The sequence below is a fragment of the Nyctereutes procyonoides genome, unplaced genomic scaffold (genome assembly GCF_905146905.1).
Source record: "Nyctereutes procyonoides isolate TBG_1078 unplaced genomic scaffold, NYPRO_anot_genome, whole genome shotgun sequence".
NCBI lineage: Eukaryota > Metazoa > Chordata > Mammalia > Carnivora > Canidae > Nyctereutes > Nyctereutes procyonoides.
The window spans coordinates 12,452,980-12,469,015 of NW_026575130.1; the positions used below are offsets into that span (position 1 = coordinate 12,452,980).

General features: G+C 38.8%; 1 protein-coding gene across 2 annotated transcripts in view; it reads right to left on the reverse strand.

Annotated features, from left to right (window-relative positions):
• Positions 1 to 13,494, reverse strand: part of TET2 (tet methylcytosine dioxygenase 2) — a 125,462-nt gene extending 111,968 nt beyond the window's left edge. Inside the window, exon 1 of one of the 2 annotated variants that reach the window (XM_055342453.1) lies at positions 13,197 to 13,494. The gene's annotated coding sequence lies outside the window, so the exon portion shown is untranslated. Of the gene's footprint in view, positions 1 to 12,326; positions 12,416 to 13,196 lie in introns of those variants that run through there. The other variant, XM_055342454.1, reaches the window with a different exon arrangement.
• Positions 13,495 to 16,036: the final 2,542 nt, after the last annotated feature.

Here is a 16,036-nt window from a genome sequence, read left to right on the forward strand (position 1 = left end):
TCTCTGATCTCTCATGAAAAAAATAAATAAAATCTTTAAAATAAATTAAAAAAATAAAAACTCTTTATATTTTATTTATATTTACATATTTTCCTCTCACCATTCTAGGCACATTTCCATGTTAAGCATAGTTGCTGGTATTTAGTTGAATGAACGTCACCACTTTGTTTTACATATTTTCCAAAATCATCACCTACCTTTTCCTTTCCTTTACTATAATTCTACGAGATAAGAAGGGGGTTACCTCCATGTTGTTGCAGATAGAGGCCCTTAAACAGATTATAATGTTAAGCAAAGTAGTTCTAACCAAACATTTTTGGCGATTTTGGAAAGCATTTGTATATGTACTAGGATTGGTATATTTTCAAACATAAAATAAATAATGAGTGAGGAATAATTTTAAAACATGAAAAAATGGCAGCTCTAACTTAAACTGTTGCCATGCAGGTATGAAGCAACATTATTAAAGATGGTTAAGTTGCCACAATAGCTTCTAAAAGAGTCTGAGTCAGCCTGGTTATGAGAGAGAGTGATACTCTTAAGAGTTTCATCACCTTCAGTCCTTGGATATTAGAGCCCTTAGTCACTAGTCTGGGTTAAAAGCTACTATTTTAAGTTCAAAGCAGAAAGCTCCTTTCGAGTGATAACAGTAGTTATTTTAAAATAAGAATGTAGGAGTTTGGGGGGAATCTCCTTTATGCATCTACCATGACCCCTCACCTCAACTCCCTCTGTCCCAGTCAAATATTATTATAATCAGTGCCCTCTCACTCTGTATGAATATTCACGATCCAGGTCACTAAACAATTGATGAGATACAGACCACTCTTTCAACTCCCACCGCTGCATCACTGGTGTTCAGAATTCTGGAACAGTGTGTGTAAACATTGGGACCATGTGTGCCTGACCACAGGATGACCTGGAACTCCTAGGCAAGAAGGAACACCTGGTACCATTCTTAACATCACCAAGCCAGCTGTTTATGTGAGCCCCTACTTGATTCCTCAGCTGCCTTATAGGTCCTAAAAGGACCTTATAAAAGCAGTTTATACAAATGACCTTGAGGATTTTGTGTAACTTCTTGATACCCAGAAAAATGACTGACATTAGTTATTTTTTCATTTTATATTCATAGACAGAAACTTTTACTATGGTTCATTTAATTAACCATTTCTGCCAAGAGGACTTAATTCTTATCAAAAGTCCAAAATACATGTGAACAGATGCACACACACACACACACACACCCTCAGTAGTAACTGAAAAGGGGATAAACTAAAATTTCATATTGCTTTTTGGTATATACCTTTCACATGCAATCTACCGTTTTGATATTTTTTAATTCTAAAACAATTGCCACTAAATCTTATCATTATGAAGGGAGTCCATCCATTGAATAAATCAATTTTTATTACATGCTTGCCACTTCACATAAAACCAAAGTACAATCAAATGACAGTTATGTTTAAACTCCTTTCTTGGGCCACCTGGGTGGCTCAACGGTTGAGTGTCTGCCTTTGGCTCAGGGTCTGGGATCGAGTCCCACATTGGGCTCCTTGCAGGGAGCTTGCTTCTCCCTCTATGTCTCTGCCCCTCTCTCTGTGTCTCTCATGAATAAATAAAGAAAATCTTTAAAAATAAATAAATCCCTTTCTTAGCAGAAAGGGATTAATTTATGGCCTTTATAAAAATTCTGAGCACTTTCAGCTTATAATCATATATAATTTACTGTCCAAAAAACTGTAAGATGAGAGGAAAATATTAATGTTCTAATATAGGTTAAGATAATTCTTGCAAAAGCCCAAAAGCTTAGAATTGGCACTGCTCTTCGTAGAATAGGATACTTATAAGTAATTTCAAACAAACTTTCACTATTTGGGCCAATGTTATTAAGTTGAATACATTATCTTTGGGCCAAAACAATAAAATAAAAAAGCAAGCAAAGAAAACACGCAAATTAAAATAATCTTTTTAAGCCTATAATCTACTTTCACCATATCTTAATTCAATGTATTAGAAATATACAAAATATTTTAAATGATAAACACTAAACCTTTCAAGTTTATATCTTTTCAACTCCAGAAGGAACTCCTTTCAAGCTATATCTTTTCAAGTCCAGAAGGAACTTTTACTCAGCAACAGGGATGAAGAATGCCCATCCTTAGATTTCATTGTGTTGGTTAAATGAGTCACTCTTTTGGCAGTTTCTTCCAAATGAGAGCAAATTCAGATGTTAGACAGCTAAAACTTAATTTCTAAGTATCATAGGTAAATAATAAATTTGGATAGATAATCTCTAAATTATTTCAGATCTAAACTTCTCTTAGAATAGGACTTAAAATAGATTTTTGGTGCTTGGTTTATCTCTTAGTTAAAGATTCTTAGTTTTAAAAGTTAAACAAATTCCCTTCATTTATTATACTGCATTTCAAAGATCCTAATTTTTCCTTTTTTTCTAGACAGATAGTGTAATTACAAAAATGATTCTTAGATGCAATACAAAAAAAAAACCCTCAAAGTTTACTCATATTTTAAAGATTCCAACTAGTCAGCTTACAATTCATGATGAAAAACACTGGTAAACACATACCAGATATGCTTTAAATTTGTGTACTTTAACTTTTTTTTGAAGCTCAAGACTTTCTTTTGATTGATAAATATAAATGAGAAACTCTGAAACTCTATCTGGGAAAGAAAAAGAAATTTCATAATTTGGTATAGAGACCTCTTTTTAAATCCAAGTCTTGATGTAGTTAAAAAGTGGAGGAAGGCTGAGGGAGGTGGAATACGAAGAATTGAACAGGGGTGGGGAGGAAGGGGAGAGGGGTTGAGGCAGGAAGGGATAAGGAGGATGATCAATTAATCACTTTCTTGAGTGTTCTGTGGTTTGAGTGTCTAGTCTGGCAAGTCAGATTATGAATTCTCTTGCATCTGAAGATGATTACAAATTTTAAAATACACTCTTTTTTAAAAAAGGCATTTGTGAGACTGAATGGCAGGCAAGCACACTTCAGCCTCAGTGGCACTGTAAGTTACAACCAAAACCAATGTACAATCTGCCCACATTTACCAAAACCACAAAAAAGTTAGACATAACTGGTTCTGTTTGCTGAAGGAAGAAAAAAAAGATTAATCCCATATTAAAGCACTGCCTTTGAGACTTTGGTAGGAGAACTGTGTCTTGGGCGGATCCTGACCTAGACACCTTGATCTTTGGTTCATGACCCTGTCAGCGCCAGACAAGGGCTCCCTGACTCTGAATTAAAGTGATTCCTCCGCCCACAGACACACAAAGCCCACACTCTCTCAGCTGTTACATAAGAGTCTCTGGAATCCTAGGATGGTGTTTGTAAATAGCGCTGCCATGCGCACGGTACCCACGTGTCAAATGTTGATGTGACCGCGTGTAATTGGGAGGTGAGAAAGCATCAAGAAGCTCGAAAGAGAAACCTCCCTTTTCTTTGGCCCTGAAAATGAGCATATGCCTGTCAAGGAACTATCTCTAAAAGTGATTTATTTTTCTTATCTTTTCCTTTCCTTCCATCTCCCCCCTCCAAAATAAACAAACAAACAAATAAATAAATAAATAAATAAATAAATAAATAAATTTTATACACACACACACACACACACACATAATATAAATGGGAGGAAGAACAGGAGAAACGACCAATCCCCATTGCATTTCTTTCCTTCTTTAAGCAGCACCTACCCAAAGGACAGGATCACAATTAACTGCCTTTTCTAATTAAATTTAGGGCAAATTTTGAAATCCCAATAATGCATTCTGAATGCACTTTTTACTTCCTCTTATCCCAAGACTTCTTTATCTTTGCTCACCTACCACTAGACAGAGATACATTAAGTAGGCAAATGGTTTGCAAAGTGACAATTTGCATCCAAATAAAATCACATGACCATTTTGGCAAAAAGTATCCAATGGCTATGTCTGAGTAAAGAGAAACACAATTTAGTATTTCACCTGCCTTATTTTAATTTTCACACTCATCTACACTCATCACATTTTTTACAATGGGTTTGTGAACAGGCAACAAGTAAACCATTTAAGAGGGTTGAATTCTTAGCAATATTAGAGGAAAATGTCAATATCAAGTTTTTTTTACCCCTAAATATGGAAACTTCAGCTTTATTTGAAGTATGACAAAATATAATAATGAAGAAAAAATGAAGCAAAACTGTCAGTAGTAACTTAAACTAGTGATTTGGAAAATCCTCGGATTTCAACAAAATCTCAAGCATTTTAAAAATCATTTTAAAACACTATCTCCTGTATCTCCTACACACTTGGTAAAAATGCTTTTAAATTATATAATGAGTTGATGTCTAGAAAATTTCTTACTTCAAATAAGAATCACATTTGAGAGTAAACAAGTTTCAAAATATTGAAAATTTAGTTTCCAGTGTTAATAACCGAATGTTCTTACCAATTTTGATTTTCAGTAGGAACATAATTAATTTATAAGTGTTGAAAAGGTAAGCCATTAAGAGGTCTACTAGCTTTGCTTCCTGCCAGTTTGTTTTTCTCCAAGTATGATGTGGTAGACATTTCAAAGATAAGTATAACTCTGTCCTAATTTCAACTAAATAAAATATGTTATAACTTCAACCATTTGGGTAGCTCTAGTGGAATAAAGTTAGATTAAATCTAGAGTAAAAAGTTTAAAATATATGCTTTCCTGCTAAGATGTACCTGCTTGTCTTTTTTACTGAAACAAAATAATTTACGTGGTTATTTTTATGTTGGAAAATTTGTTCCTCCTTCATGTTTGAAAAGTAGCCATATATAGTATTTTTCCTTTCACCAGTTCTCTTTGGTACATTAAAATATAAATGTAAGTGAATTAATGTTGTAATAACTGGATTCACTTTTTAAGATATTCTAATTTTATGAATGATCAGACACTTTATTTGCAGAAGCGATTTCTTGTTCTGTTATGATATATGCAGTAAAACAAACAAAAAGCTAATAACCATCCACACTAATTAGAGGGTATATAAAAGTAATCCTTTTAATACAAAAATCATGAGAGGTTATAAAAGAGCTAAGAGAACTTTATAGCCAATGGCAAATATGAAAATTCTATAACTTCAAAGTAAGAGACTTCAAACAAAAAATGGAAAAAGTGCTGAAAGAACAAACAGATTAAAAAATAAATTAATAGGAACAAGACAGTATATTAGGGATGGAATCTGGGTGTGGTGTCATTGTATTATTTTCAGATTCTGGCACTTTAAAAGCAGCACAACTAATAATTAAGGTATTTTTTAATGGTTGCCCTTGTTTCTTAATGTAGACAGGGAAGAAAAACAGGAGGAATAACTCCAGGATAGATCATGTTAAATCCTCTGGTTTCACTATCATTTTTTAAACATTTTTTCTTCTACATTTTAAGACAAACAAAAAATACCAATTTGAGGAGAAATGATATAATAAAAACCCATCTTGAAAGTTGAGTGATTAGTTTTCCTTAAGTATAATCTGGACATAGAAACTAGTTTAATACCCTATCAAAAAAACAACAACTTGAAAAGGCAGGTTTTAGCAATGGCTAATGAAATATGACAATAGTAATTAAAATTATCACTCTGTAGCATTCACAGAACAAACTAACAAATCTCAAAGTTGTAAAAGTAGCAGATGAAAAATATCAATACCCTGTATGGCATGTCTTAATGGGAGATTGCTATGTCTATTCCTGACTATTCTGTTCCCTGAAGACAGCAATCCATCAGCAAAGCTTTACAGCCCTGTTTCTCTCCTGAATCTAGGGCATCTTCCATAGAAATTATTTATAAAAAGCAAAGCTAAAAATATAAACATATCAAAATACCTTATCTCCCATATTTTTAATTTACTTGAAAAAATTTAAAATTTTTGGAAGTATATTTAAAAAGCAAAGATGGAGTAGTAGCACACTAAAACCCAGTGAACAACTTTTGAATATTATGGAGATGCTATCATATAAACCTATTATTGGGATGCCTGGGTGGCTCAGCAGTTGAGTGTCTGTCAGGGTGTGATCCCAGGGTCCTGCATTGGGCTCCCTGGGGGAGCCTGCTTCTCCCTCTGACTTTGTCTCTGCCTCTCTCTCTCTGTGTCCCTCATGAATAAATAAATAAAAATCTTGGAAAGAAAGAAACAAACAAACCTAGTATCAACTGAGGTGGTTCACAGAGTATTAAGAGAAGCAAGAGAGGGTAAAAAAACAAGGAAGCCATTCATTTCCTCTATAAGGAGGACCAGACCTTACAGCTTTCTGTAACAATCACTCCATCAGCTTGATAGGATAAAGACTGTGCCTAACTTGTATCTGTTGCAAACATACGACAAACCTACAGCTAAGTACTAAAATCATACTCTTTAAAAGTAGAATTTGGGCAGCCTGAGTGGCTCAGTGGTTTGGCGCCTGCCTTCGGCCCACAGGGCATGATCTTGGAGACCCGGGATCGAGTCCCACATCAGGTTCCCTGCATGGAGCCTGCTTCTCCCTCTGCCTGAGTCTCTCCTGAATAATTAAAATCTTTAAAAAAAAAAAAAAAGTAGAAATTTTGGCCAATTCTACAGCAATTCCTTGAAAAAAATTATTACGGCAATTATATGAAACCAAGGCATTTCCTTATTGAGTACAACATGTATACATTATTAAAGCTGAAGGCTTGCAGATCACTGAATCTCTCCCACTCTAGTTATAGTTGTGGTTCCAAACTATGGAATCCAATTGGCAGCAAATCAACATTCTCATCAGAATAAAGAGGGAGAGAAGCCTTGCTCAACAAGAAAAATGTCTGGTATCTAGAACTACATTAAGTTAGAAATTCAAATATAAGCAACCCCAAGTAATTCATCCTGTTTGTTCAAAACTAAAAGTCCTAATTTCATAGGAACAAGTCCTAAAAAAACACTGCTGCCATGTTTCTAGAAAGATATGCATAGCCCTGCACAATTCAATGCAAATACTCTCTGTATTTCTTTGCATGAGACATTACTTTCTGAATACCAAATACCTTGTCAGTTGCATGCTTTTATAACTTTATTTAGACATCAATCACTAACTAAAACAGGACATTTTTAGGTTCCAAGAGAAACCCCATATCCATTAACAGTCATTCCTCCTTCTTTCCCCAGCTCCTAGCAATAAGTGATCTACTCTCTACCTCTTTAGATTTGCCTATTCTGGAGACATCATATAAGCGAAATCTTATCATATGTTGTCTATTGTTATTTGCTTCTTTTAAAGTCCATCTATGATGCAGTATGTATTAGCCCTTCGTTCCTTTTTATTGCTGAATAATATTCCATTGTATGGATATACCACAGTTCATACATTTATGAGTTGATAGACATTTGGGTTGTTCCAATTTTTGACAATCATCAATAATGCTGTTATGAATGTTTGGGTACCTGGTTTTATATAAACAATTCTGTGCATTTTAAGTTTCCTCTTAGGACTTTCCCTGCATAGCCTACATTACAGCTTCACTTTTTTATTAATGATAATAAGGAAGAATAGCATAGTAGTTAAAGAGCTGGGCTCAGAGACTTCTTAATTCAAATCGTAGCTAAACCATGCACTGGCTGCATGAATTTGGTTATCCAACCTCACTATGCATCTTAGCTCACCTGTGATGAGGATAATAATACCTGTTTCTAGAGTTGTGAAGAGAATTAAATGACATAAGTAACAATGCAGTAAGTCATTAAAACAACTTAAACTATTTTGAACACAAAGGCCATTTTATGCAAAAACATCTAAAGGTAAAAACAAAACAAAACAAAAACCTATATTCCAATGCGCTTTTAGATAAAGAATGGTAGCAATCATATGACTGATGAATTAGAATTGGGTTAAACTTTTCTGTTTTCAGGGAAAAAAGGATTTAAAGATATCTGATAATGTGATAAAACGGTATAGAACTAAATCCACAATATACAAGTATACAAGTCAGACGGGGAATCTAATAGACTATCTCCGTGTCATACCCTGGTTGTGATATTATAGTTTTATCAAAAGTTACCAAGGGAGGAAATTGTGCAAAAGGTACATGCCCAATTATTATTACTTTATACAGCTGCGTCTAAATCTACAATTATCTTAATAGAAATTTCAATTAAAAATATGTGATCTCCATGTAAATTTACTAAAAACCGTTAAGCTATATGCTTACAATGGATGGCTTTTCTGAGACAGTTGGCCAAACCTACTAGAAGTTACATTTAAGGAAAAACCAGTCATTACTACCATCATCATCATTACCACTGAGAATAGATTATACATTTTCTAATTAAATGACATTTTTTCCAATTGCAGGTCATTATTTTTTCCTCAGCTCTTGAGATATAATTGACATACAACATTATGTAAGTTTATTGTGTACAGTGTAAAGATCTGATATATGTATATATTGGGAAATGATTACCACAATAAGGTAAGTTAAAATATCCAACACTTCAGACTTACAGTTTTTGCATGTGTGTGGTGAGAACTTTTAAGACATACTCTTTTAGCAACTTTCAAATATACAATACGTATTGTTAACAACGGTCACTGTGGTATACATTCCATTCCAGAACGTATTTATCTTATAACTGGAAGCTTATACTCGCTTCATTACATATTGACTGAGTAGAACACCACTAGGTTCTAGTATGGAATAAATAGACAGAAATCAGGATCGCTCTTTCAAGGGACATAACTTTAATTTAAAATAAATATTTATTTATAGTATTTTTAGTGAAACAACCAGTTCATTTTATTGCCTAACCTGTCCTCCAAAAACACTGTATCCTAATTTATTCATTTCTTAATTTTAATTCTCAGATTATTTGGAGCTTGACTTCAAGTCAGTTTGAATAATAACCCTGAGTAAATATAAAATATTGAGTTCCAAATTCTTAAAACTGCAGGTAGGTTGACATTATCATCGAATTTGTTTTTACACAAAATATTGAAAATCCACCTACTGTCTATTTCTCTTCTTGAAGCCTGGCACATTTAACTGCATTGCATGACAAGTGGAGAAAAGCGTAAATCAAAGCTGATAGAATTTACTATTTTGGAATGGGCAACCAAAATCTATTTTATTGTGAAAAGGATATATCTATCTTAAGTCAGGGATTTTTTTCAATGTACAATCTAGGATCAGAATAATGCTGGAAATAGCAGATCCTTAAGACTCTTTTTGGCTTGCAGTCACAATGATTCAAGGCTCTCACTGTACCCTCTTCCTCTTGTGGAACACTTCTTTCCTACTGTGTACCAAAGTAGAGATATTTCGTACTATATACCAAGGTATACAGATATGCTATATAACCTCCTTAAATAATGTCACAGTACTCCCTGAATTTGACAGTGAGTCAAAATAGAAATTGCGGATGTAGACCAAGTAAATACTGTATATTTGGCAAAATCATTTGTGGTTGTGTTCTTCAGCACAATTTCCAAGATAACCACCAGCTCTACTTGGCAAACCAACTCTCCCACAGTTAAGGCTCCAATTGTAAAGTTGGCTTGTAAAATATTTTTCTGCTACTGGCTTTGGTGCCATTACTACGCTTAAGAACTAGTGTGCAATGGTAGCATAATAGTTGAGGAAAATGTTATTTTGATGAATCAACACTGACAGCTGCTCCAAAGTTTTAACTTGTCTATATGGTTGTTTATAAAACAAAGAAGTCTCTCTCCAGTAATCTGAGATAGCTAGGCAAGACTATTAAATTCTATTAAGCAACAACAACTAAATTCATTTAACAAGGAATTTGAGCATAAAAGAGCAGGTTTGATCTTTCTAAATATTAGATATTCTAAATGTCAAACATCCATAGCTTTTGATAACATTTTATCTACAGGAAATTTCAAAGAATTCTTAAGAATTTACCAACTTTGATCTGGGATGTAATGGTAAAGAAGGTTTCTGCTAGGTGTGTCTGTGAATTATAAGAAAGGTCTTACGGAGATCAGGAAATAAGAAAATATATTTCAATAGTGACATTGGCTACAACATTGTGTGGGGGTGGAGCTTTGAAGTTGATAGAGAAATCATAACTTCAGCAAGTGAAACCAAAACATTAACTCCAGTTTTTGTTACCTAATACAAGTCCAGTGCCCAAACAGGACTTTGGAAGTCTGTCCTAATCACACCTTGGCAGGTGCATTTCACTTATTCTGGAAGTGATGTTGACCTGCCAATATCTACATTCATGTGCCACTGCATCAAAATCATATCAGTCGCCTTGACTCACTGCATAGACCAGCATAATGCCAGATATCATTAAAGTCATAGCTGTCAAATCTGTGGATTTAAACAAAACAAGGGAGTCTCTTTGTTCCAAGTTAATTTCTCATTAACCATTAGTTCAATAAGAAAATAAGGAAAACAATATTGCAATTTAAGAAAATGATCTATCTTGTTATTGTCCACTATCACTTCCATAAAATTCAATTGCTCAAGAAGGACAGTCCTATACTATGAAATTCTGAGAATATCCAGAGGGTAAATATCACACATAAATGAAGAATGGACATTATGTTCGTTATAGTCAAGTATTCTATACTAGTTCAAATAATTTCTCTTTTATAATAGAAGAGAAAGTGGTACTTATATTGAAAATGGTAAATAATGTGCATCTCCTCCTTATAATAATGTAAGCCCCTTATACAATATCAATTAGCAGCTATTTTCAGCATACAAATAGGATACATAAAACAACAAAAGAGTCTAAGTTTGATAGGAAAGAACAAATCTTCATAGTCACAATAAAAATAATTAACAATGTAGGTATTCTTATTTACCAATATGAGTGGAAAATGCTACATTTATTTAGTTGAATAACTTGAAGACAGCACAAACCACAACATTTGGAAAGTCCAAAAAAAGCAGTTAGATATTGGTCTGTTAGCAAAAGGAACTGTTTTTCTTTAAACCCTGAATTACTGCAATAATTAATCATAGTTTTATCAACAAATAGTAGGCATTTATGCTAAACTCCTAAATATTCTCATTATTTTACGACAAATAAAAATTAACCAAATGAGCTGTTTCTGTTCCAGAGATGAGTAATACTAATCCCTGATAATCATGTGAAATAACCTTCGGTATCAATGATTAAAGTAAACTTACCTGCTTTTTTCAGAGATCAAAATAGAAAAAGTTACAAAGTGAACTCCTGAGGACAAATGGTTTTGGAAGTCTGATTTATGGAGCAATGTCCATTACTGTGCTCTTCCTCCTGTCCATCTTTTAATCATATACGTGCCTTCTAAACTTAAGTTCGACTTTCCAACCCTTCACTAACACTTACTTCCCTGCTTCATAACATTAAAAAAAAAACAAAACACCTCAATATTTATTGTGTTGAAATTTATATTCCACTTCAAACCTATTATGAGACACACATGCAAACATGTAAAAGAATATAACTCTCCTCCAGTATTTCAACTTTCCATTAAAATGCAAATATAATGATTTCATTAACCAGGCAACAATACCCACAGTCTTAAACCAAAGCAAAGCAAAACAGTATCTTTTCTCTTTACATCCCAACTTCCTCTCAGGAATAATCTTCCTCTTATGTTGGATCATTTGTTGATGAATATTTTTTATTTGGACTTGCTATCATTATCCCTCATTGGAGAGGTGAAAGCATAATATGAGACTTTAGATTTTAAATTCATGGATGTATCCTAGTCCCTACACAGGAAACTATAAAAATATTTCAGTAAATTTTAAGCAAATAACTGGAAAATCACCCTTCTTTCAATTCCTAAACATTAGACGGAGGGGGAGGGGGCGGTGGGGAATGACTCAATGCAATTAAAAGTATGTCATGAAGGCAAAAGCCAGTAAATAACACTTAATATTTCATATTTGACCTTCCCAGGAGTCTATCCAGGCCACACTTTATTTTGCCATAGGTAGAGAACTCTCCCTAGAAACTGTTAGTTTAATAACAGAAGACCAGCAGCCCCAGCGAAAAGATTTGGCAAGACTGGAGTGTGTGTGTGCGTGTGTGTGTGTGTGCGCGCGTGTGTGTGAAGAAGGAGAAGGAGGAGAAAAGAGACACACGGAGGGAAAGGCAGATAAATAAAAGACCAAAGAAAAGAGAGCAACCAAGACACAGAGAGAAATTTGGATGGGACTGTTAGAAATCAGCTCCCTACTTCTCGGTTTCTTTGCTGGGATTGGGTTTCATTTCTTTGGGCGCCCCTGACCTTGCAGGCTTGCAAGTCTCAACTCTGCCCCCCTCCTCCCGCCCGCCCGCCCCCTCCCCCGGCCTGCGCCTGCCTTTGTGTCTGCCTGTCACTTACCGGGGAACCCAACGAAGCTGATTCGGGAGAAGCACAAAGCCGGGACACAGATTTGCCCACAAATTCTCTCACACCCCGTCCCCAGGCTGGAAGGCGCAGCCCATCGCGGAGCTGATGGACCTTGAGAAAAGTGGGATCTGGTGTTTGGGGGTGGGGGGGTGGGGGGGGAGAGCAGAGAAAACTCTTCTCTCTCACTCAGCACCACTAGCAAAAGGCGCGGACTTAAAAGGGAAACACAAAACCCCGCTTGGTGTCCTAGGGTTCCACTCCCCGTGACATTCGCGCAGGTCGCCCCCCAGAAAGCGGACACCGGGGCAGAGGGGGGCGGACGCGAACCCAGAGCCAGAGCCACAGCCAGAGCCAGAGCCAGAGCCAGACCCCACAGCAGATAAAAGGGCCGAAAAACGCTCCGTGCGGACTTCTTTCCGGGGTGGGTTAGGTCACACCAGAGGCGGGTCTGGCTTACAAACAGGCAAGGGGGTCGGGGAGGACTCAGGGGGAAAGTGGTGCCCCCCAAAGCTGAACTGCTTGAGAAAGGAAAGCAAAGCAAAATCACTTTCCTGAGGATAAAAAGGCCGGGAAACCGGCCGGTCGGAGTCACAAAGGTAAGTTTCCCGGGTAAGGAGGAGAGGAGCATAGGCAGGGAGAGGAGAGAGCACAGAACCACAGGTTTGGGGGGGGGGGGGGATGGAATAAAACTATATTTGTCAGCCATGTTGAAGAGGCTCCAGTAATTTGTGAAGCTTCCCTCTTCCCTCTGGGTATTTGTGGGTGACACTGCGGGGTTTGCTCCCCAGACCCTGGAAGCCCGCGAGAAAGCAGGGGGGGGAGGAAGGGGAGAGTTTCGCGGCCCAAGAGAAGCGCTCTGACCTCGTTCTCGTCCCTCAGCCTTGCAGCAATCCAGCAGTTGCAGTCGGGTCTCCTTTCTAACAAATCCTAAAGGGCAGCCATCTTGCTTCCTTCTGCTTCTCTACGAAAGCAGCCTAGCCTCCGCATCAATATTCATAAGGCAGTTTGACGTCTGTTCTCATCACTCGGCGGGGCCGGCGTCTCGGGGCGGCCTCGCCGAGGGGGCGGACGTGACTCGCATGCGAGCCGGGCCTGGGCGCGCGGCGCTCGCGGGGAGGCGGCGGCGGCCGCCCGAGCTCTGGCCGCAGCCGCTGCTGCCGGCTCGCCTCCTCCGCCCGGCCTCCCCCTCCTCCCCTCCGCCTCCTCCTCCGCCCGGCTCGCCTCCTCCCCCGCCGGCCTCCACCTCCTCCACCTCCTCCACCTCCTCCACCTCCTCCACCTCCTCCTCCTCCGCCCGGGCCGCCGTCGCCGCCCTGGGGCAGCCCGGGCTCGCGGGGAATCAGCCCCCCTCCCGGTGCCTCCCGCACAAAGGCCGGCGGCACCTGGGGGCAGCACAATGGGGCGCTCAGTCGGGGCCGGGGCTGCCCTGGCGCCGTGCGGTGGAGCCCGGGGAGCCGCGCGCCGGGATGAGCGCGGGGCGGGTGGGGGGGAGGGGGGGAGGTCCAGCTCCCGGGCGCGCTGCCAGCCGCCGGGGCACCCCGGGGAGCCGCCGACCTGTGGCCACCCGGGGGGGGGTGAGGGGGCGGGGGGGCGGCGCGCAGCGGGGAGGTGGCGTGGGTGCGTGGCACAACCATGGAGACCCCAGATTAACCTTTTAAACTTTCTGTCAGTACCGCGCTCCACCACCCGCTTCGAGGTGTGTGCGCTCCCCGCACCCCTGCGCGCTGCCAGCGCCCCCCGGTAGCTCCCTAGCCCTTCGGCCCCCCTCCTTGCAGGTGCGCCCGCACACGCCCCCGCGCGCACCCACCTGCGCCCCCCCCCCCCCCGGAGGTGCGCCCGCTGCCGCCGCGCCCCCCGCTTTGGCATCCTCCGCGCGGCCCCTGTAGTCTCGCTGGGCCGAAGAGCTCCCCAGCCTCGCCGAGGGCATGCCCTGAGTGCTTTAGGGGCCTGTAGTTTTAAAGACTCTACAAATTAGGAAATTGACCGATCCTGCTTCACCCCGCCCCGGCCCACCTTCTGTTTACTTTTGCCACGTGGGCCGGGAGGGAGAGGGATTCCGACAGATCGACGCGAGTTTCTCGCCAGTGACTCCACTTCTCGCTCGATTCGGTCGTAAGAAATAAACCTGCGCTTTCAAATGCTTACGTTTTCTCCAGTAAGAGCCTCTATTTTGAGGAAAGTTTCTGCCCGTGCGCATCAGTAGGTAACGAAGAAATCGACCCAGGAAAAAACGAAATTCCAAGGGACCGACGCTCGATATTCCCTGACGTCTGTACCTACGTCCTCCCATTGACAGATTGTCTTTCCTATTGCCGACTAACTTTGATTCTCTTTTTATGCCCCTTTTCTAATCACAACATTTTTATTCGAGGATAAGAATAAAAAACCCAAACTCATAAGAATCATTACATCAGTAGTTGAGATTCGCCGTCCTCTACAAGAAGTTTTCACGTACTGATGTTCAACTTTTACATAGATGTTTCGGGCACACTTCTATAGGACCAGTGCATTGTGATCACAATACTTTTAAGTCAACACAAGTTATTTTGTGTAGCCCATTTTCTCTTTCTTTCTTTCTTTCTTTCTTTCTTTCTTTCTTTCTTTCTTTCTTTCTTTCTTTCTTTCTTTCTGTAGTTTCTTTAGAAGTGAAGACGTTCCCTAATTTTATGAACACGGAATATTCCCTCTGAAAAGAGTTAAAAAGGGAAACTCTTTCTATGTGTCACATTGTTACTAAGAAGAACGTTTCGAGGTTTAGAGTGTGTTCTAATGAAACATTGTATATTCCATTGTGAGGCAGAGTTCACTCAGATTTCTGATTTTGCAACGAGGCAAAAATCATTCATTTTTCCTTAAGCATTTCATGTGAGGTTGAATTTATGTCTTTTCTAACTGTACACTAATGTGTCATGGAGGTCTTGGCAATTGTTAGTGGACTTTAAGCTGTTTGGGAGGTTCCTTCTAATTTTTTTTTGTCAAGTCCAGAGAGTAAAGTTTTCCAAAGCTATGACATATACTTATGTAGTGCACAGTACAGCACAATTGTTGAAAGCATGGGCTTTGGAGTTGGACAGAAATTATTGAATCCTGACTCCATCCCTTACTGAGTGGGTGGCCTTGAGCATGTTACTTAACTCTCTCTGTGTTAGTTTCCTCATGTGTTAAACACTCTTTCAAACAAAAAGGTTGTGAGGATTCAGTAAGATACTAGATAAATGCCTGGGTAGTTACTACTATTACCAAAATAAACCATCTACATCTAGAAGTTTCTCTTAACAGAAATACATAAGAAATTATATGCCTTTTTATATTGAATAATGTGTGGCAAATATTGTATTCACATGTGTTTGATATAAATGACTGCATGTTCCCCTAGTTGTTTATGTTATAATTGGGAAAATGATCTTTAAGGTCACCCCTTTCCCATTTCATCTTTTAAACCTCTCCCTCTGTTGTAACAGGTGGTTCTTGTCTATCTGGAATCATACTTGGCTTACAGTTGGTTTTGCAACAGGCCCTGGACCTTTTCTTGCCAACTTCTTTCTCTGCACCCTCACCCCACCCTTAACCACCACCACATTTGTTAATTTAAAAGGACATACGTTACTTCTCTTGGCCATTGTGACTTTTCAATAGCAAAAGGAAGTAAAATTCTGAAGGTCTCCAACTGTAAAATATGTTAATGAGATTTTATATTGTTG